Source organism: Phalacrocorax aristotelis, chromosome 11 (assembly GCF_949628215.1).
Source record: "Phalacrocorax aristotelis chromosome 11, bGulAri2.1, whole genome shotgun sequence".
NCBI lineage: Eukaryota > Metazoa > Chordata > Aves > Suliformes > Phalacrocoracidae > Phalacrocorax > Phalacrocorax aristotelis.
Window position 1 is genome coordinate 4890467 of NC_134286.1, and position 12859 is coordinate 4903325.

Sequence of the window (12859 nt, forward strand, 5' to 3'; positions counted from 1 at the left end):
TGTGTGGGGTTTTTCAAGCAGTTTCAAGTTATTGAAAGCATCAAACTATGCTTAACAGTAACTTGGTTGAGCAGTAACTATGCCGAACAGAACAATTCAATTCTTCTGTTTTTCCAATGAGAAATAGCCCTAAAAAAGGTACAGCAACCTACAGCTTTATCTAAACAAACTATAATTGGTGTAAGCAAAAGGACCAAAAGTTTTTGCCGGAGTTAATGAATCCATAATGTAATTCTCTGATCGGAATCATTACCAAGCAATCTTGGGCCAAATGAGATTTTTTTGTGTGCTTGTGTGTGTAAGGCTCAAACATTAGACAGCAGAGCATTAACTTCTACATCCTTATTTTAAATTGAAAACAAACAAGCAAACAAATGTTAATTACTTCTAATTTTAAGAACAAGAAACCTTGTTTGTGTGAGTGAAATAAGAATGCCTTGAACTTTATTGGGATTTGAGAGTTTTGTCTCTTTAGGCTTGATTTGCTTCTACCATTTTTCAAATATGGGTTATTATTTTTGCTTTTAAATGACATTAAATTGCCCAAAGGCTATTGTAGTTCTCTGTTTACAAATCTCTGTTACTTATTTTGAACCATGTATTAAAAGAGAACAAAATACCTACATTATGATGGCACGGATGTCCTCTTCAGCTTCTCCTCTTAAGGCTGACCAAACAAAATTAACCCAGCCTTCTCTTACACAGCATGTGCTTCAAGCCCCTGACCATCCTGATGGCTTCTGCTGGACTCACTCCAGTATGCTGTCGTGGTTTAGCGGCAGCTCAGCCCCACACAGCCGCTCGCTCACTCCCCCACCGGTAGATGGGGGAGAGAATCAGAAGGGTAACGCTCGTGGGTTGGGATAAGAACAGTTTAATAATTAAAATTAAAAGAAACAACAGTAGAAATGCAATGTAAAGGAGAACAACGAGAGGCGCAAAGCCCTGGGGGAGGGGGGAAGGGAGGGGAGAGGGGAACGAACCGCCGAAACAAACCACGCCCGACGCCGCGCCGCCCCCGAGCCGCAACCTCCGCCCCCCCCCCCCCCCCCCCCATATACTGGTCATGGGGTCACGTGGTATGGAATGAACCTGCCATTGGCCAGTTGGGGTCAGCCGCCCCCACCATGGCCCCGCCCCTCCCGGCCCCCCACCCCGCCACGCAGCAGAGCGCGGGAAGCTGGAAAGGTCCCCGACCACCGCAGGCACCACAGTGAAGAGAATTAACTCCTCCTCAGCCAAAACCAGCACATATGCCCATGTCTCTGATGTACTGGGGAGTCCCCAAGCGCACACAGCACTCCAGAATTGGCCTTACCCCCACTGAGCAGAGGAAAAGAAACACCTCCCTTGACCTCTGGCAACCTTGCTAATGCAGCATACAGTTGGCCTTCTCTGCTGCAGGGCCACACTGCTCACCCTTGTTCAACTTGTCCTCTAAGACCCCCAGGTACTGTTCTGGATTTCACCTACAGCTTCTAGCCTATACTGTTGCACAGGGTTATTCCATCCCTGAGACAGGACTTTGCATTTCCCCTTGTTGCGATTTATGAGACTCCTGTCAATCCTTTTCTCCAGCTTATTGTGTTCCTCTGAATAGCAGTCCTGCCTTCCAGCATATCAAGCACTCCCTGTAAGCAAATATCACCCACAAAGTTGCTGAGAGGGCCCTCTGTCCCAACATCCCCACTCTTAATAATGTTAAGCAGCACTGGCCCCAGTATAAATTCCTAAGGGATACTACAAGCAGCGAGCTGGCAGCTGGAGTTTGCACTCCTGCTCATAACCTTTGCAGCCCAGTGCTGCCACCAATTTTCTACCCACCTCATCCATCAGAGAGCCAACCAAATTTCAAACAAATTTTTAGATATTCTCAACTGTCTTTCAACCACCCTACAAAACAACCTAGATACTTTTGTTTTCTACTATCTGAAAGGCAAGGAGGAAATGCCGGATTCAAACATACCAATACAAAACAACAAGGAAAATAAAAATTAGTAGAACAGAACACTGTCAAGCTTTAGAAATCAAACTTAAGAACTATATGCATGCCGTATGCTTACAAATTACCTTCATTAGCACCTAATTACAATTTAGTTCAGCTAATCTGATGATCAACTGCATTGATTCTTATCAGCTGAATAACCCTAATATAAAGTACTATGAAAATTTAAAGATTGCAGTAGACAATCCAAGTTATTTTTAAGTACTTTTTTCTTTGGGGAAAAAAAATAGAATGAGGACTAAATTTTGCTTTCCTGCTTAAGAAAAAAAGTTTTCACTGAAAGAAGGAATAAAGACAGTATATAATAGCATGGTTTGATCCACGTACATTGAAGTGTGAATTTGGTACTGCAAAGAGCCTCACTAAGTTTTTGTCTTAAATAAACTCATATTTTCAGAGATTTTAAATGGGGTTCTACAAATGTACAATGTGAGCTATTTCAAAACAGAACTTGAACCATTGCTGCATAAAACTGTAATGATCATAAATGACGAATGACTAAAGACAATGACAAATGAGGACATACATGGAACTCTGAATTTCTGTATGCCATGGTTGAATACTTCTCATCCTGATAAATCATCTCTTCATCAATTTTAATGCTGGGAGGATTTGAGAACAAGAGATGAACCTGGCCTGAAGTTTACCTTTCTGAAGCACTCCAAGTTTTACAAAATTTCTTGGTGACTTTTCTTGCTTGAAAGTTATAAGATCAGGGCAGAGGTAGCAGCTGATAAGTAAGCTAAGTGTCAAAATAGACATCAAAGATCAAAACTTTACCATTATGAAGAATACTACCAGGAAATTATTCAGTGCAACTAAGAGTGTCTTCTTTGTCCATACATGGACAGCTAGTAAATGGGTCTTGAATTTGTTTCTTTAAAGAAATTTTAAGTATTGAAGGAGACTCATAGAGACACTCCTCATGCACTTTTCCAATATATTAAATTACATATGTATTCACACATATATATACACACACAGAAATATATATATGAATTAAGACATTACCTCCCTTTGTGTTCATTCTTACCTCCCAATAACACTAGTGAGCTTTTCACCTGATCTGCAGACACTGAAAAAAAAAAACACGTTAAAAATTCATTACTTCTATGGCACCATAAAAAAGTGGATGCTAGAAGTTAATGCAAGTGAATACTGTTGGTTCCTGATCTGAATATTGATCCTGATCTATCCCTGATCTATCTACTATATTTACATTATTCTCTCAGGAATGAAACTACAGATATTGAACAAGCAGAATGGAATAAATCAAAATATTGTAATCCTCCTTTAAATTCCACATTTATCTACAACTTCACTTGCAAGACAACTGAATCAAACCCAGATACTAATTTCCTTTCCTTTCCTGTCACTTGCTCATTCTTTCCGCACGTCTGCCAGGTCCACGAGCAAACGTGGTATGGCTGTCACTGAATACAAAACGTTAAGGAAGGGAGTTGCTTTGAACTTCAGGAAAACACCACTTTAGTTCTGTGAGAATAAAATTATTTAGACACCTATTAGAAGGACATGGTCAGATGTACCAGGATAACATATTACACTTCTGCTTCTCAAAAAATAAAATAAATTCACTCTCCCCAATGACATGAAGTGACACTAAGCACTTTATGAGGATCTATTTTATAGCTGTAAGATGGAAGAGAGCAAGAGGACTGTACTTGCAACTGCATCCACACTGCAAGACAGACTTTATACTAGAGTTAAACATGTCGCCCTTCATAGGGGATCTTTTAGAAGGTATGAACCAGTACACATCAGGGGGCAACTGATTGCAAAATGGCTTGGCAGAGAAGGCCCTGGGGGTCCTGGTAGACACCAAATTGACCATGAGCCAGAAACGTGCCCTTGCCGCAAAAGAGGCCAATGGCATCCTGGTCTAAGCCACAAGAGCATTGCCGGCAGGTCACGGGTGGTGACCCTTCCCACCTGCTCAGCCCTGGTGAGGCCACATCTGGCGTGCTGTGTGCAGTTGTGGGCTCCCAAGTAGAGAAGAGACATGAGCATACTGGAGAGAGTCCAGCAAAGGGCCGGGCTGATGGTTAGATGCTTGGAGCATCTCTCATACAAGGAGCTTCCCTCATACATGAAACTGAAATACAAGAAATTCTGTTTAAACATAAGAAAAAAAAAAAACTTATTTAAGGCAAAAGTGGTCTAACACTGGAGCAGGTTGCCCAGAGAGGTCATGGAGTCTCTGTCCTCAGAGACTCCACGCTGGACTCCCAGCCGGACAACATCCAGTAACATGCTTTAGCCGCCCCTGCTCTGAGCAGGGATATTAGACTACAATCTGTAGAGGTCTAGGCCAACCTCAGTGATTCTGTGATGTAACTTTTACTACCAGGGTTATGTGAAGGTCCTGTAAAAACCCAGGAAATATTACCTTAAATTCTCTGCTACTGTAGTGGCTAGCCTTTGTCTTCAAATTTTATTTCCAATAGTGTGCTAATGAGAAAACCACCAGTGGGAAGCAGTACTTGGTGTTAGATCTATTAAACATGATTAAAAGAAAGAGGCTGAAGTGCAATTAAGGTAAATATTTCATTGAGCTTTATTAATCTGCAGAGAGATTGTATCCAAAGCATATAAACTAAAGTCTGAGAGTCATTGTGTTAAATGTCATGAGAACAGAGCTCCTGCTCAGTTTGTGTGCAGTGGATGTAAGATGGGATAGGGCATTATTTAGTAATACTTTAACACACATAATTATTTTAACATTTAAGTCTTTTTGATACTACCATTAAACACAAACTTCTTCAAGTTTCAAAAACCCTGTTAATAAACAGTATTCTGATACATGAAGAATAGAATTAGCAATACAGATATTGAAAGCACAAAATTGATTCTATTCTGATCTGTTTAAAAAAAACAGAATATGGAGTAATAATATACAGACGCTGAAGTGTTAAATTCTTTTGGAGACAGTAGGCAACTGTCACTAATTTTTGGAAGTGGCAAAACCTGAATGCTTAAAAAATGAAAATCTTTTCAGTAACTCAAGAGATTTTAATTCAGATCATGTGTCAATAACCTCCTGGTTCTCCATTTTGGTATACTGTTATTTACCTGCTTTGTTGGTTCTGTCTTATCTAACAGCATGTGGAAATCACAATTCATGTCACTGATTTACCTTTTCAGTCTCTCTGACCATTTTCTCATTCAAATATGAGTCTTTTCTATTTCATCCCCTTGCCTCCAATTCACTAGAATAGAATAAAAATATGCAATGGAATGAAAATATTTTCAAAAATCAAAATATTATCTACTATATATATTTTTGTAGCATAATGACAAGGTAAACTGCAGTAGCAAGGTAAGTACAGTTCTTTTCTCATCACCTCTTTTATGTAAAAATATGAGCTGAGATTCTTAATCAAGTGCCTCCAGAAATCAGGGTTTTCAAGTATTACACCACCCCCATTCAAGTAATGAGGGGAAGAAAAATCAAAAGAATTGGCAACAGAAGTAAAAACTTTGACACACACACAAAAAAATTAAGGTCTTGCATCCATTAGTCTCATCCTCAACAACTGTGATTTTAAAAAATTGTCATCACCGGCCATTCCTACTGTCTCTTTACAAAACTGAGGAAGTGTATTAATTCCTGTGGAACATCAAAATTTAGACTCAAATTAGAGACTAAATGGGATAAATGTGAAGTACAAAATACTGTATTAATTCTAATATCAGCTTAGAAAAGTAAATCTTTGGAAAATGTCCTCTAATGTTCCACTGTTAAAAAATCTACGTAGGATAGTAGATACATAAAGATGTAGATCAAATTAATCTGCACATCTCAGTCATGTGTTTTTTTGAAATTGAGGCTAGTTTCAAGAAACTGCATTGATCTCAAGACCTCATAATCAAATGCATTGTCTGATGCTGGAATGAAGCCAAACCACTTTGAAAAGCCGTTCCTTCATTCCTCCAAGAGCACTAGGAAAAAAGTACACAAGGAAAAAAAACTCTGATCTTCATTTCTAAGTAAAGGTCAGTTCATATGTTTTGCTATATTAATAATTATATCATTTTATGTAATAATTTTATAATTTATAAATATATTTATTCAGTTTATAGTATCTTATAAAGATATTATAAAGGATTTCACTTGTTCCTTGCTGTGTACTGACACAGAAGTTATAAGCAGTTATTAAAAAAAATACAGAAAAGATGTTAAATTAAAAAAAGAAGAAATAACTTTTGTGCATCCACAGGAAACAGTACACGTGACAGAAAAGAATCTGAATTCTTGAATTTCAGATATCAATAGCAACACTGGTTATAGAGATGGTTGATGATTTGGTGGCGTTGTCTCCCACTAGCTATGACTGGTGTCCACAGTACAATACCGCCTACGTATCTCAAACGCTTGAGCTTCTTTTCTAAGTATATACAAGGAGGATCCAAAAATAAGTACTAATGAAGGCTATGGGACTCCCAAGTGCTGTTGCAGAAGAAAGGGCTGCTCAGATCAAAGAGATTTGGAAGTGTAAGAACTTAAAGGCCAGCAGGGAAATATCTGGTCATCTAGAGGGCATCATAAACAGGGGTACGAAACCTTCAATCAGTCACTCCCCGGCAGCTCGGCCTGTTTTCAGACGCTTACTGCTGAAATGGCTACGGGACTTCATCCTGTTACTGGACTTGCTCGTTCACAGTCATTTTAAGAGCACAGGCCCCATTCAGGCGGCTTTCTTTAACAGCCTATCATAACATCAGTTCAAAAGATGCAGAATCAGCCTTTCTAAAACAAAACATTCATTTTCCCAGAAGTGAAAAAATAAAAAATGAAGGGACTTATACACAGCAACTGGACATAATTTAAATAAAATCCTAGCGAACTCATCTATTAACATCATTACCATCTGTTTCTCTGCCCTACAACAGCACTTTCTCTGTCAGTCTTCTGCATCCATTGATTAAGCCACCAGTATTACACTGGCGCTTGGACAACCTCTTCTAACTCTCTTACGCTCTCTTTCAGCTATACTAGAATTTCTTAGCAGTTTAGTGATCTCTTTGATATCTTCATTTGTGACTGAGGTACCAAGACCGGTGCTGAGGATTTAATCTGCCTAGTGTTCTTGAGGATACCCTTGTATGGGAACCTTTTTTTAACTTCATATGTCACTGTTGTAATGAATTTATTAGAGGAACTAATATATAATAGGGAGAAAGGTACCTTTACATCATTCCCCATTGGGATGCCACATTAGCGATGGCCTCTTTCTTTGGAGCCTATCAGCCTTCATAAGTATAATTCCAATTAAATCTTAGAAAACCTGTACACACTAACTTCCGTAAGTGTTAAAAAACATAAAACAGCAGGTCACAGGAGTTAGTTGTGTGCTTAGGCCTCTGTTTTGAAACACAAAGGATGCTCCTCTTGAATAAACAACTTGTTTAAGAATCAGGTTTAATAGCTAATATGATCACATTACTGCTGCTAATACATTGAAATAGCGATAGTAGTAATAACAATGAAATTGCTTGACCTGTGACATGCTGAAGTCCAAGTACCTGTTCTGCCTTTTTCCCTTGTAATGACACTTATCAATTAAAGTGCTGACCACTATGGCCTTGCTGGATAAACTGTTGTGATTTTATAACATTATTAAGATCTTTAGGATTGGAACCATGAAGCTCAGTCTCTTCTATTTTAGAGCTACTCTCCCACATTTATTAAAAATGGAAACTCCAGCTGCAGGCTTGCCTTTATAATCCACTGATAGGGCACCACCCGAGGTACAGAAAGATGGCATAGCAGAGATTTCAAACTACATGTTCCCCAAATAAAACGCACTTTAATTACCAACCTAATCTCGTCCCACCACATTTCCTCTATCTCCATTCTACTGATCTTTTTAGTAACATCTTTGTTATAATCTAACAGAAGAACATCTTTGAAATGTCGCATTTTCTTTTTTTTCTTTTTTTTTTTTCTTTTTTTTGAGGAATTTCTTTTCCAAATAGTCCTGGCTTAATTTATTTTTACTACAATCTGTGCATGATCTGATCAGAAAATGAGAAACAACATGCAGTACTTCTTTGAAAGAGACGGTACAATCCTGCATTTCCAAAATGGATATCCAAGTGCATTCCACTGTTTAAAAATGGAAGAAGGAAACCTGTTTTCTGATGGTTGGATTTTTAATACAAAAACACATCCACCAGCGAGCCAACCCAGATACCAAACACAACCAGCATATGTGAAGTTATGAAACCATTAATTGCAAAAATTGAAACAGAAAAGGAAATGGATGGAAAAAAATTTAGTGGAACACCTGTGGAATGAAAACAAACATCTCTTTTGATACAAAAATATCTATACTATCAATATTCCTACCATGGTGCTTACTTTAAATAGCTCATCACCATGCATAAGTAGAAAAACTTTTCTACTTACTAGAATGTAAGTATTGTAGTTTAAAAAAAAAAAAAAAAAAGGCAGTAAATACTCCTTAAAGTCTGATCTAAAACTCAGTGGAAAAAAAACCAGAGAGTAAAAGTCCGACTATACCTCAGTGAGTTTTGAATAGGTGGTTACTAGACCTATAAATCTGTATAAGCACTTTACATATATATGAGAGAAGAGATATGCCAGTGGCCAGCAGGAAAAATCTTAATGAGTATGGGAGGCAAGAGATCATCTTAAGAGTGAAAATATAAGTGAATTATAAAATGACAGCATCCTGCACCCAAATACCTGAGGTACTAGCCAGAGATGACACTCAACAGCAGTAATTTGGCGTACAGATGATACAGTGAAACTAACAGCCAGAAGCGAGTACCGCCGGATTTCTGGAGGCACTGTATCTCCAGATTATCCAGGTCCAGAGTACAAGCAAATCCTTAACAGCACTCTAATGGCTGTGCCAAGTGGATCTTCTAATGTTTTACACTACAGTTCAGCTCAGACTACAGCTTTTTCCTTCACTGCACTATTTTGATTTCAATCCATGTCTTGGCAATCCAGTGGAAACTTACTCTGAGTTTCTAACACTGTCAAATTAGCTTGAAACAGCCCAACAGACTAAAAATGTTATCAGGGAGAGGATGGGTAGGCAGCAAAAATCTCGTGACATTTGTTCCCATAAGAAACTAAGCCCCCTACCCTCTCTTCCTCCAAATATTTGCAACACCAAAAATCAGTTTTGTTCTGTGGGTGAAACAAATATGATGTTCCATCCTTCTCAGCATCAATACGTGAGTCTGCCACTCACCAAACTTCTGCTGGATTAACAGTAAAGAGGCATTTCAGCTGACAGGCTTCACTTTCCAAAGACGTTTTTGTGAGGGGAAAAAAACCAAACCACCTCACAAGCTCACAGTGTATACAAAGGAAAGTCAAATACATCTGAACAGCAAGAGCTAGCATTCTAAATAAACAACATATGCTCTATAATCAACAATGGTTTTTTTAAAAAAGAAAAGAAGCAAACATTCTTCCGTTTACAGGTTTAATTAAAAACAGCCAGAGCATTTCCCATTCTGATCTAGAAAATCATGGAAATAAATTAAGGACATAAACAGCGCTAGTTTCTCATCTAAATTGCTCTTCCATTTTAAGTATTTGTGTTTTATCATCACAGATGATTTTCTACATAATTGTACTTTTCCTTTCCTTTATACATTTTCTCAAATGAAGTTATAGCGACCTATCTTAAAACAAACACCTTGGCAGGAGTTTCACGTGATTCTCTCAATGCCTACTCAAAGCATCATACAAAAAAAGTGGCAACCTAGGGTCAGAAGTGATATTTTTTTTAAATATTGGAGTGTATAGTACAATTAAGTCTAAAGACAAAACATACTATTTGTAGAGAGATACAAATCTGAGTGGCTTCTCCTACTCATACCTTAGTGTCTAGAGAACTACTTCAGAAATTTTTATTTTAAAACATTTTTGTAACCCAGACTTTGTTATTACAGAAACCCATTAGACCTTTTTTATTCTACATACCTCTGAAACAATGACTTTTCTTTCCCTGGAAAATGGTATAGAAAACCATTTGGATGTTTATTCCTCTAAAAAGAGAAATTACTTGCATCTTTAAATTAATTTTAAGTATGCGTGCCTCTGTATAAATAATTGGAGAAGGCTAAACTGCAGAATCACAGCAATTACGTTACATTAAATTGCTGAATTATTGCTAAAAAGATTTCTAAGTGTAGCCCATTCATTTCTAATATGCTTTAGTGCCTGGGCTGTGGTATTTCTCTGAGCCCTTGTTTTAGCTCACCTGACTTGCAGTAGACTACTGAAACCTGGGCGTTAGGCACTTATTGCCTGTGAGCTTCCTTCTGTAATAAATGGAATTCAGCCTACCTAGGGTCTAAAGACTTCATGATATCTTCTCTCAATATATTTTTCTCCAATAAAGAGGACAAAAAGCTTCAGAGGGTACCTCAGTCTGATGTCTGAAAATAAGCAGAAGGAATGCAGCTGTATTTTGCACCCTTACCGCAGGGCACAGGGTGACGCGAGCCCTTAGCAATGCCCAGTATCGGATCTTTGTCTTGCTTTTGCTGGGCTGCGGCATCAGCCTTAGAGGCTCTGCAGCACGACTTGCGTGTGCCACAGCGCAACAAACCCTTAAGGGAGTTGCGTAGTGCACTGGCACGGAGATTCATTGTTTACTCTCTTATTCTTCTCTTTTAAGCCAAAACCCTTCAGGTACTTAAACTTTTTTATTTAAAATGCAGAAGTTGAAAAACACGTAAAGACAGACAGCGAGTAGAAATCTGTATAGAAGAGAGAAAGTTAACTTTAAATAGCTTAGTTTGCCAAACTTAAGTACTGAAATAAACTTACCATGTAAATATGATAATGAGTAAATTCTAGCACATTCAAATATCTACGGAATTTTTTGTGCCTTGCTTAATTAGTTACAGTTTCATGTACTGCCGTCTTTCATTAACTTTGTAATTCCTGGGCGTGCATAGGTGGGTGCCTCACTAAATATTATTTGATCAACGCACAGTACTAATATAATATATGCTAATTCTCATTTGCTAGGAAGTTAATTATAAAGCTTTGATAATCTGTTTTGATAAATGTAATTCGGTGGAAAATGTGTGTTCCTAGAACAGAATTATATTAATCTGTAATTTTTTTTTTTTTTTCTAGAGAGTTACCCACCCCGTTATTGAGATGAACCATTTGCCTGCGCTATAGGCAAGCCAACTTTGGAGTACGCATCAGGTTACCCTTCCTTTCTAATAACTCTTCCCATATTGAAGGTTTTGCTAAACACTATCTGCACATAGAAAAATACATTAAGAAACTTGACCAAGAAGGAAATAAAGTAAAATCATTGTGACCTTCTTTAAAACCAACTAATAGATAAAGTGAACAAGAACGTACAATAAAGTTACATGTCTATATGGACAGACTACAGCAGCACTCTGACATATTACAAATACCATCATGGAAGACCAGCACTTAAACGCTACCAGCTGGGGAAGGGTCTCGGCATGTTAAAGACCGAACGTGCGACAAAGCCTCTGAAGGAGCAACTCCTCCAGTGAGAAAAGGAGAGATCTGGAGCACCCACCCCAGCATTCCCTTGCTTTGGCACATACCAAGGTGTAACATGTAGGGAAGCTAAGGCAATAATTCACGAACGATAGTAAGATCCTGGCTGCAGGAGACAGACACGGGGACATGCTGAGAGGACCCCGCACCAGGGAACTGACTGGGGGGTGTAATTCTGTATGGGCCTCCTGCTGTGTCCGAAGGGAGCACATGTTCGCATTGCCTTAGGGATTGAAGTCATTTCTGCATGGAAACAGCGGCAGCACTCCCCTGTTGGGACAAGGGTCTTTTGGAATTCTTTTCGTGAAATTTATGTTCCCATATTCCTTTCTTTGTCGGCATCTCTGATTTCCCTCCCTGTCTCCAAGTCATAGTTGCTGGTAAGTACATGTAATGTCTGCCTGCTGCAACCTATCTTTTACTCTCCTATCTCTGGAAGTCCCATAAGTAATAACACTATTCCAACATTATCATCACAATACCATTATTTGTTAAGAAATTAAAAATAAATTTTAATTCAACTCACAGCAATGCACTGTGAATTGTAAAACTCATCTTAGATATAAAATTAATTTTTACATGGGCATATGGAAAAATGATTGTCACTAGATATCGACGTGAATCAATACCTATATTTAGCATAGTTAATCTCTTGTACAAACAAAATCCTGCTTATTTATTCAGTTTCCTTTAGCTTAATTCCTAAACTTCTAAAGACTTCAAAGAACTATAGAGAAGCTAGATTAAGAGCTTATCTGCATAATTCTTATGCTAATTCACAGAAGGTGTCTTGACTAAAAGGATGTCTACGTGCACACTGAGGGTTCACTGTTAACTAATTCTTTTCCTCTACAAGCTAAAATATTATACACTTATTTAGTCGTAATATGTCTTACTCTGCTTCTGTAAGGGAGTACATGGTTCTGGATCCAAATGTGAGCCTGGTTACGCTCGCAGGCTGACCTTTCCCTTCTGTGGAATATCTAGAGGTATTTCTGAGCCAGGCTACCACCACAGCATGTGTGCGCAAGCAGAGCATGAAGTACAAGTGCTCATACGCTTTTTAAAGAGAAAAAAAGCTCGGTGTCCTGCAGAGCAGCAAAAGCGAGACTAGTATGTGAAATACTATTAACTGCTGCTCATCAGAAATTTGTAGTCATCCTAAAAGCTGAAACTATTAATTTTCTCACCAAGCTTTCCCTTCCCCAGCCCTACACTGCCGCATCTCCAAGCATGCTGTATATTAATCACTTTAGCTTTAGGATAAAAACAATTCACAGTCCCAACGTTAA

The 12859-nt window shown here is 38.4% G+C and overlaps 1 long non-coding RNA gene across 1 annotated transcript; it reads right to left on the reverse strand.

Annotated features, from left to right (window-relative positions):
* Positions 1 to 2809: 2809 nt before the first annotated feature.
* On the reverse strand, positions 2810 to 5230 carry LOC142063097 (uncharacterized). The gene is made up of 3 exons (XR_012662629.1): positions 5160 to 5230; positions 4413 to 4518; positions 2810 to 3080 (listed from the first exon to the last, which is right to left on the reverse strand). It is a non-coding gene; the product is annotated as an uncharacterized LOC142063097 (long non-coding RNA).
* Positions 5231 to 12859: the final 7629 nt, after the last annotated feature.